This window comes from Simochromis diagramma, unplaced genomic scaffold (assembly GCF_900408965.1).
Source record: "Simochromis diagramma unplaced genomic scaffold, fSimDia1.1 OVJJ01000293.1, whole genome shotgun sequence".
Taxonomy (NCBI): domain Eukaryota; kingdom Metazoa; phylum Chordata; class Actinopteri; order Cichliformes; family Cichlidae; genus Simochromis; species Simochromis diagramma.
Window position 1 is genome coordinate 5,185,653 of NW_024386801.1, and position 10,984 is coordinate 5,196,636.

Genomic DNA, 10,984 nt, shown 5'->3' on the forward strand with positions numbered 1-10,984 from the left:
TTCAATATATCTGGCATTTAATTAAGAAAAGGCACTGAAAGAGGTGAACAAGTTCAATACACTTTAATACATTTTAGAAGTCTACTGATTCAGAAATAGACATTACCAAATGATTTCAACAGCTTCACTGCATAGACTGTACTGTAGGCTTGTGACCAAACCATGAATTCTTTGCCAGTTATTTATTTTTGATGGAAAAATAGTAACTCATTAATTGTTACACTGCTCTTGCTAAAAACCTAGGCCAGGCTAACACGTGGTGAAACATAGTATACCTTTATACTAGGTGGTACAGCCTTGCACTGGTTAGCATGTCATCCCTGTGCATCTGCCTTCTCTCTAGGTACTCCAGCTTCTCCCCACACTCCAAAGACATGCATGTTAGGTTAAGTAGTGGTTTTAAATTAGCCATATATGGGAATGTGTTACTCCTGTGTCCAGCAGGTCCCCTGGATACTTGTCTTGGTTATTATCGGGTATCATTAAATCATGGATGATTTAAATCAATTTGAAAAACTGGATAGCATTAGTGGGACATTGCAGTGCTGTCACTGTGTTTGGCCTGAAGCACTTTCTAAATAAGTTTAAGAGAGTTAAAGTGAATGTAATATGGTGGAAAATGCCAAGAGCAATTGCTTTAAAGGCCGTAGTCACGGAAACTAATTCCATTGATTTGGATTAATTTGGATTTTGACTCCACTCCACAAAGAAATAAGCATCAGACAGTCCCAGACAAAAGTCATTAAAAAAAAAAAACCCCTAACGATGGATATGATACATTTGAGATAATAAATAAATACAAAAAATGCAAGAAGCACATTTTCACTAATATGAAGTTAACCATAGTAATTATTTTCCTAGGCAAAAGACAAATAAGACATGTGGGATTTTTAGTTGTTCTTCATGTGAAATCTGTGTAATTCATGTCAGTGCTACCACCTCCTTACTCCTATGCTGTTCCTTGACACTCCAAGTACAATTTGTGTTCATGAAGAGGAATGAATAGATTACTATTTTAAAAACTGCCATCAGTCAGACTGTGTTAAAGCCATTCTTCAATCCGTGTACTTAAAAAATGAAAAATATAAAAAGCGTGTTGAAACCATGCATCAAAGCTTAAACTTAGTTACTATTTCATAAACTGCCATTTTACTGTTTTGTGTAGCAAAGCCACTTGGCTCACAACAGTGAGGCACAATAAATACTATAATAGTATTCAGTTTGAAATGTGAAAAAACTAAAAAACATAGTACCTATAGAAAAAAATGATATAACAGCATCTAACGTCTTCTTCTTAGAAGTCTGAATTGCTGGTGTAAAGACCCATTGACTGAGCTCTTCCAATCAATATATGCATTCATCTATTAGCTACAGTGTTTTGCTTTAGTTTCTGATCCAGAAAGGTAAATACAAACTAAAATAGAATAAAATTTCGCAGAAGCAGCATCTTCCAGGAATTTTATTTCCTGGTGGGTTTTTTTTTTTTTTTTTTGAGTACCTTAGTAGAACAGTCCACTTAATGTCTTTTGGAAATACTAGTAAGTACTGCACATAATGCCTCATCAAGTGCTTATCTCCGAAATGAAAATGATATAATGTGATGAAATTCAAAGGCTCCTGATATAAATGACAAAAACATCACACTTGTTTTTGGACTAACTAAGAAATAGATTATTTGGCACTCTTCTTGTCTGATACGTAGAATAAAGTTTTCAAGAAAAGAAGATTTTTCTTTTTTTCCTTGTGTTGATTTTTCCCCAGTATTTCTAGTCCCTATTATTTATTTGTAGGAACTACACTTAACAGTAATAGTCGATACATTTGTAAGCTAACAGATATATTATGTGTTTGAAATTTGAACTGATTTGAGGAGTATGAACCTGGAGCAACAGAGCTTAAGTAAAATATTTTACTTTACACAAAGTCAGAAAGGAAAGTAAGGTGGATGTGAAAGTTTGTACATTATTGCAAGGCTGTGGTTGTGATAACTTTTGAGGGATCACATCTCCCCAGTATTCAAATATGTTCATAACCAACTTCCTAAACTTGTCTTCCCCATAACAGCAGAGGTTATTTTGACCTCTGCTGAACAATCTGTACTCAGACCAAAAAGTCTTTTAATATTCTAACAAGAAAATCCTTTAAGAATTCAATCACACTCTAACCTCCTCCAGAACAAATCTTAAAGGCACTGCTTAAGAACTAGAAAAGAAAAGATTATGATCATATTGTAAAGAACTTGGATCTGAAGAACGGAGTTAGGAATTTCTGAGTTATGGGTATTCAGAGCGATATCCTAGAAAGCTTCCAGTATCCATTGGGATTAACTATCCATGTACTGTATCATTGGCACCATTATTCAGTGATTGAAATGCAACAAAGACGAAAGCTCACTCTCTGTACTTCATTTGATGCCATCTTCAAAGAATGTTTGATGGCTTTTGATTTTACAGTAATGCCACCCATGACCCCACCTTTGCAAATACTTACTGATATGCAATAAAGTGCTATTTTGATATTAAATCTGATATTGCACTCAGCAGTGTGTCCCACAGTAGAAACTTGGCTTTCTCTTTGAACACACAGACTGTCTCATTTTCTTCCAGCCCAGTACCATACACAAGTGTATCTCACACACAACTTGAATTTTAAAGTAATCATTGAAACAGATGGCATTACTTGGATGCAAATAGAATGCCAAGAAATTGTTTGAACATGCTGAGTGCAAACTGTTTTATCACAGACAGGAATCTGATCATTGGGCTGTTTTTTTGGTTTTTTTTGGTTTTTTTTTAGAATGCTTATATGGTCAAATCACACATCAAGACACTATCCCATACTACATCAACACGTGGCAATAACATATTTCCATCCCAAGGACATGTGCTCCTTCAGATGTTCAAATCTGAAACTGCTTTCTCAAACTATAGCTAATGTTGATGATGCGCATTATATCATTTTAATATATTCACATTTTCTTTTTGTCTTACTGCTCTCTGCATTTCCTTCTGTAATATGTCTGTAATTTTACCTTTTCTGTCATTATTTTGACATACACATCTTGTATGATTAAAGGCTAAAGAAATATTCTTGAAATACAGAAAGCACACTAGTCTCTTTTTCATGCTTTTACTGTACTTTGAGATAGTAAGAGAACTGTTGTTGTCAACAAAAATCAAGGACCATCTAGTGTGAATGAGAATGAAGGTAATAATGAAAGAGAGAATAATTCATGCATTAGCTGGAAACCTTCTTGACACATTTGAATCATGAAAGTCATTTACTAGAAAGGCCAATATTGTAAAGGGAGATGAAAGTCTTATATGAATGCTTGCCCAGCTTGCTTCTCTTATATGGCTTTAGTAAAGAGAGATTTATATCCTCCCTCTGAAGCTTCCAGGAGTGTCATATTTGTCTGTTTTTTTCCTCCACACTGTCATATTCAGACTATATTGACTTGCGTGTTTTCTCAGTATGAATGCTTCTCCAATGATATTGTGTCTTTAGACAAATGGATGGCCGTCTGTATCCATCCATCTACCCACTGTTCCATATTGCCTAACAAAGAACCTCATTAAAAGTAGATGTTAGTTTTTTTTAATCAGCCTGTATTGTATATTCTAGGTTAAACACAGGAAGTCATTTAAATGAAAACGAAATAAAACGAATGAATAAAAATAGAGAATTCTGGTGAGATAAAAAAAAAAAAACCAGTTAATGCACTCATGTAGCCATGGTGACCAGGACCAGTCGCTAATCAACATGATACTAAACTAATCAATAGACTGGCTCATGTAAACTCTTTTCCACATCACAGGCCTTATCCTTCTTAAGAAGAGTAAGATTAAGGCACCGTTTAAAACAGGCATTCCAGTCATAGGATAATACACATCGAAGTGCATGTTTTACCCCGTAGTATGTAAATGAGATACATTTGTTACTCTGATTCACTGATTGCTCAAATTTTTAGATTGCTCCATATTGCACTTACTCTTTCCACAATTTACAACAGGCTGGCAGATGCTTAAAAATAATGACCAAGTGACAGAATAAACAGAAATAAATTTCAGACTTGGAAATTATTAAACTAGCAAATATTATCAGCAGTTTTTCTTCTGTTTATCTTAGTAGCAGGCAAATAAGTGTATTTTATAAACATTGACATGAAATATGAACTTAAAGCTAGAGGGATTATTTTTTATTGTATTTTGTTTTGAGTATTTAGGTCTGAAATACCTATTTGAATTGAATGCTTCAGCAATTACCTGTGGTAGAAATGTTAACAAAAATGTTGATTGAAGCAGTAGCAGCGGCACACACAACATAAATGATGCATTGGAAGCCTCGATTCCAAATAAATTTGATGTACTTTATACATATCAGTGCACAGTGGGGTTAAAAAGTATCTCTCTCGCGTGCACTCTCCTTTCTCACACCAATTATATTCATTAAATAAATTTAGCGACTTTTTTTTTAAATGTTCATGTAAAGATGTGGAAATCTCATTTATGGCTTGATCCTTTTCCTTGGTTGTGTTAGGAAATTATTTTCCAAGGACCATTGCTATTGAAAAACTGACATAAAATCAACAGATGACATCATGCATGAATCTCAATTTCCATATCAGAGCACTTTCTACACTCCCCGGATGGATGGCTACACAGTATATGGAAAGCACTGTGATCATCAGAAGCCTTAGATTAGACATGAAACAGAACAAATATGCAGTAGTTGTACAAATTTGTCTCCAAATATGCATTAATCATAACATTAGCGGTTTTTCCCATGGTTAAAAAATAAATGGAGGGAAATAAAGTCTCTGATTTGTCAATCTGGAGAAATAGAGATGCCAGGATTTCAGCAATTTGCAAAGCCGTGACAAATTTGCAATCTCTGGAGATTTGGTTTTATCCAAAAGAAGTTATTTTATGACTTCTTAAGTTTGTTATTATTGACTGCATCATCTAGAATCAAAGGAGAGGCATTTTACTAAGTTTTAAATATATAAATAAGGCAACATGGGGAAAAAAAGCATAATTTTATACCTTTGAGTCTGTATTGTTAACATCTGCTGTCTAATTTAAATCTAAAAAAGGACTTATGAACATTTTGTTTCTTCTTTGGAGTGTTTTTTAAGGATGGTATACATCACATCTTATTTTCCACTTGTCTCAATATATAATGATGAATGGCATTATTAAATTTGGAACCAAATACTTGGTATTTATACTACGTAGTCCTGTTCACTCTACAGTTACCCCACGAAAGATGAATTTTCATGTCAGCACAGACGAGTTGATGACAGGGAAGTAACAATCTCTTAACAAAAGAACAAGTGGAAAAAAGCAGCAACAAAATAGAACAATGCAGTGAAATTCCTTGAACACTGTTATGGTGCCATGCTGATATTTGTTCAGGAAATATTTGTATATAAAATTATAAAGACCACATGTTGAAATAGTGACATTAGGTAATGAGCAATCAAAGTCAGTGCTTCTTTAATTGTTTCAATGACTGATCGGTAGACTACAAAGTGCACAACTACCAGTGTTGGAAGGAAAAAGTAATTAGTTATAGTTACTGGTTACTTCTTCAAAAAAGTAACTGAGTTACACTATTATAAAAGTACCTAATTACTAGGAAAAGTAACTATTGTGTTACTTTAAAAAAAATGTTTAACCCTCTGGGGTCCAGGGTATAATTGGCTGGGTTTTTTTTTTCTATCATTGATTTTACCTCTGCATTTCACCTTTAAAAACTATTTATCTTGCCTTGTTTGGTATCATTCTTTTCAGCACAACCTCACATGTTTAAATTTGATGTTATTTTTTCATTTTGACATACTGTATTAACACAATTCATATAAAATCAGACAAAAAACACATAAAACAGAGTAGAAAAAAAAGTTATATTTTTTACTGTAACAACCACAAACTTGTTTAACGAATCATTTTTATAACTTGAAATGCAAATATACACTGTAAATTTTAAAAACCTATGCAAAAGTTTTGCAAACAACAAAGTTATATGCAACTATTTACCTAAAGATGCAGCCAAGGCATTTTTTTTATAACCATTTCAAACTATTTACAGAGCATTCAGGTGTTCTGCATCAAATAAGAAGTTTCACAAACGATTTGTGCCACTCCAAAAAATTATTTATGTCCACTAAGACAGAGGAGCACATCACAAGCCTGATACCTGCAGGCCTGAATGCAAGAAGCGTATCACTCCTCCCGTTTTCCACCTGGAGACAGCGTTTACACTGCCTTTGGTGGCACTTAGGCAGCCACTGTGACACTGAGTCGCTGCCTCATTGTTTTGACACACAGAACAAAACTATTGACTACACTACACACTAACTACACAATCCAAACATGCCAAATGTCACAAATCTCTCACATCTCAAAACTCACTGTCTCTCTTGCCGACGTCACTCCTAAAACTTCACCCTCTTCCTAAACAACGGCACATGTTTCCATATAATTTTTTGATTGGTCGACATGGTACATTTTCCACCAATGGTAAAGGGGTGTTTTTTGTTTTCTTAAAATTGACTAAAGTATTTATGAAAAAACATTTTGTATATTTTTTTTTATCATGACTCTGGTTTCACGTGACCTATCAACAAAATTTAAAAACTGGTATATTTCAGTTCAGTTCAGTTAACTAAGCTCCATAAACACACCGGTGTGCTTATGGAGCGAACCCTAACCCAAAAGCAGACACGGGAGAAGTAAACTGATGCTCAAACAAAAAGCGAGCCATTTATTTCAGGCTGGTGTCCAAAAACAGAAAAACAAGGCAAGGTGGACAAGGGCATAACTAAACTAAAACCTAAACTGGGAAAGAACTAAACTAACTATGAAAACAATGACGAGAGACAAGAACATGAAACTGAACAGGAACATGCAAAACATAAACATGAAAAAGTCTAAACATGAGCATGCAAATGAAACTGAAACTTGGCAGTAGCAAAACAAAAGGAACAGCTAGAGACAGAGGACTTAAATACACAAGAGGGTAATGAGAGAAGTGGAAACACAGCTGACACAAATGATCATGACGCCAAAGGAAAAAGTAAAACAAAAAGAGAAACAAAACAGTTGCCGACATGTCTATTCCATCAGATTTGTAATCAAATTAAAGAGAAGCTTAAATGCAAAAAGATAAAATTGGTTTTGATTCTTTGATATATGTCTGCTGCTTATTGTCTTTAAGCTGCTTTGTTAAATGTCTCTTAGGTCTCTTTGCCAGTCAGTCCCCACTTTGTGTGGGATTAGCTTTGCTATTCAATATCAAGCCAATGCATGTTTGGTGGAACATGTTGAGAAACAGGCTAAAAATGCTTGTTTAATGTTCATCTGTCTGGGCCTGCAGAGCTCCCTCCCTGTGTCTCTGTCTAATTATATGAGATCTGCAAGCTGCCATTTGATGGTATCGATTTGTGCTACCAGTTACACACAAGGCTCTGGCCCCTCTAGATAATGTCTGTGGAGTGTTTGCCCACACTGTGTAGTAATTATTGGCTTGCCAGCTCTGTTGTTCAGGATATGAATAAGTATCAACACTACAGGTAAGCCATTATCATCCATGATGTGTCTTTCTCCTGAGATTTTGCAACTCAGAGACGGAGCAGCAGAGAGAGAGAGACAAGTTTAGGAGCATGGCAAGCTCAAGGTGTTTATGTGTTTGGGAGAGACAGAGGCATATGAAAAGGCAGAGAGGGGGAAATCACGAAGTAATGTAGCATGTAATTCAGCCATATGTTAATATTCACCTGGGGGCAGAGGCAATACCAGAAGAACATAGGTATTTAATAATTAAAACTGTAGAAGCACACTGTAACCCATCTCTAACCTCCTTGCTATGGGCCTTTAGCGAAAGTGATAACATGGTAATAATATTATCATGATATCAAGTTATTTCAGAACAGCAGAACTTTCCTGTATTATTTTTTCCATGTGCAAATCCAGCGTTTTTGAATTAATAAAGCCCCCTTCTGTTAGTAGGGAAGAGAAGTCAGACTTTTTACTTGTCTTAATAACGATCATCTTAACTCTCTTGCTCATACTTTCTACAGCGAGCCTAACCTTGAGTTCTGAGCTGATGAACCCTGAGATTGTTCCAGATTCCAGTACAATTGATCATAAAAAAGGCCAATATCTATGGAACTCTGATGCCATGATTTTCCATGGCAACAGGTAAATAAAAAGCAGTGCCTCCATTTTATTCCAGTGGAGCTAGAAATATTAATGCCTGTCATTGTGGACCATGACATTTATCTTAAAAACACATGAGAGGAGAGAGGAGTCAATAAGTTAACTCTATTACATTTTATTCAGCACGCTTGCCTCATTCATCATTTACCTGACTTGAGTTTCCTTTAATGGATGATGATGATAAAGGAATCCTTCTGGAATCCTACCTTATATTATATTGATACTAATGTACTTTAAATGCACTTATACGGTTGTTACTTTTTCAGTTGTACGAGCTAAATGCAGGTGACAGCAAGTGAATATGAAAATATGGCTCAAAAAGAGGGAGTGTTTACTCAGTCATAATAATTTCCATTTCCAGTTAGTGTTGACATGCTATTTTACATGTAAAACTCTTTTTCAGCAGTCTTTAATGAGCAAATTTTTATCATCACATTATTTACAACAATGAAAATTGTCGTGATGTGTGCTGTGGCAGGCAGGAGATTGGAACCAAAAGGACTCGCAGGACACAAAGGGATGAACTAAAAGAGGCAGCTTTTATTGCACTGTGAAAAACTCAAATACAGAAAACAAAAAACAAAGCATAATAACTATAGCTAACAAACTAAGGACAAAAGGAACTGGAAAAAAAGAAACCAGAACTAGGAACTATGGAGACCAGGAACATGAAGGAAATGCACAGCACTGAGGAGATACGACGTGACAACGAGCAAGGGAAGACTGAGAACTAAAATACAGAGGCAGAAACATGAGAGGATGGGGGACATGTGGAAACACAGCTGAGACAAATCAGACATAATGAGACAAAGGAAAGCAAAACTAGATACACTGACACTGGACAAGGACTATCAAAATAAAACAGGAAACACACAGACCGAAACTCCGACTTAGGACACACAAGCTTAACACAGCAACTGGGGACAATTTGCAGTATCCACCACTCAGTGACAGAATTAACATTATGCACCAATTAAGGAAGAAATTTTCTCCCAATGTGACTGATCACTAAAAAATGAAAAATTAAAGTTTGTTCCCTTATCTGCCTCTTTATGGAGATTTGTTTTTATTTCAATTCAATTCAGTTTTATTTATGTAGTGTTGACTCACAATAGTCACCTAAAGGCACTTTATATTGTAGGGTAAAGACCGTACAATAATAGAATAAGTGCATGTATCAGTGTAATTGACACTCTGAGAACTACTTTAATGTTTGCAGCGTTATTTTGCCCATAATACAAAGAATGATTGATGAATCCCAGATATTCCTACCACCACCATAGTATACGGGTGAAAGACATAGCATCCTAGATCTGTAGGTTCTCACTCATCCAGGTCATGGTAGTGTAAGGAGCTTGAAAAGAAGGCGATTGAACTTCTTTAAGTTGTTTATTTTTTTGTTTTGTTTTGTTTTTTTTAAGATGTTTCACCTCTTGTCCAATAGACTTGCCCTAACCCTAAAAAACACAGGATCATAATTTGTTTTTAACAGCGTTGCAAGTCTGCAATGTGGACACACTGAATCTGTGTTACGTTCTAGCAAGGGAAGGACCGCAGGGCTTCTGTTGCAAAGTGATTCAGCTTGTGACTTGGCAAATGCAAGTACATTGCTTTGCTCTATAAAAAAGTCCTGCATGGTAGTGGTTGTGGCTCTGGGAAAACAGCTAGTATTAAACAAATCTGCTTTCTTAAATATAAAAAACACTTACTGAAGTATGTGTGTGTACGTTGTTTGAGTGAATCCAGTGAGAGAAACAGAGCAAGTTATTTGTTTGACTCACCAATTGGCAAAGTAGAATACTGTGTTTATTAATGTGCCACATTTGAGGTTATATTTGAGCTGTGAAAATTATATCAGACTTGACTTTCTTGTCTTGATGGCCAAAATGTGCACTGTGAGACTTCATCATAGTAGTAAGACAACTACACTAAAAAAACACTCATTCAAAGTTCCTAATAACAAATCTGAGACTTTTTCTTAATGTTTTTTTTTTGTCTGTTTGTTTTTTGTGTGTTTTTAAGGGGCGATGCATTGGGTTGACTGGGGTCTTTGTTTGTAGTAATATTACTTTTATTATTATTATTTGTATATTTCTCTTTGCATGTTTGAGTTTCCTTTGAGGTGCTGCTGTTCCCTTCCACATTCTTTCTTTCTTTTTTTTTTTTTTTTAGATGGCTTCCGTTTAATTAACCATGATTCCTGGGTTCATAATGATGTCAATATGGTCTTATCTTGAGAGTTATTTTTCATCAGTTGGTTGCTTAGTTGGCTTACTTACTTACTTGTTGACAATTACAAACTGGGTGCAGTTTGGCTACTTTATTCACGGTAGATACTCTTCTACATGTCAGCTAGTAGTGAGTCTGGGGGCATTATGGGAAAAGGAAGAGAGTTACAGAGTTTGGAGAAAAGCTGTCATCACTGGTATCTTTGGGATGATGATACTCTGAACACAGGGTTAATCTTAGCTTTTTTGCTTAGATAAAGTATATATATATATATATATATATATATATATAATTTTTTTTTCTTCGTGATTTTCTCTGTTTTCAGCAAAATTCCTAATCTTCCCATAGCTATTGGGTTCATTCTATGCACCATTAGTTGAACCCACTGTAGTGAGATTTGCATGATAGTAGATGTATATTCGATTATTATCATTACTAATATTTGTTTCTTTATGCATGTCTGGGTTTCCTTTGAGGTGCTGCTGATCCGTCGCAGTCTTTTTTCTTCTTTTTTTTAGATGACTTTTGTCTAA

The 10,984-nt window shown here is 35.2% G+C and overlaps 1 protein-coding gene across 1 annotated transcript in view; it reads left to right on the top strand.

Annotated features, from left to right (window-relative positions):
* The window catches only part of LOC120729579 (leucine-rich repeat-containing protein 4C-like), a 152,969-nt gene that overhangs the window by 66,749 nt on the left and 75,236 nt on the right, over positions 1 to 10,984 (top strand). The gene's annotated exons all lie outside the window — the stretch shown is intronic.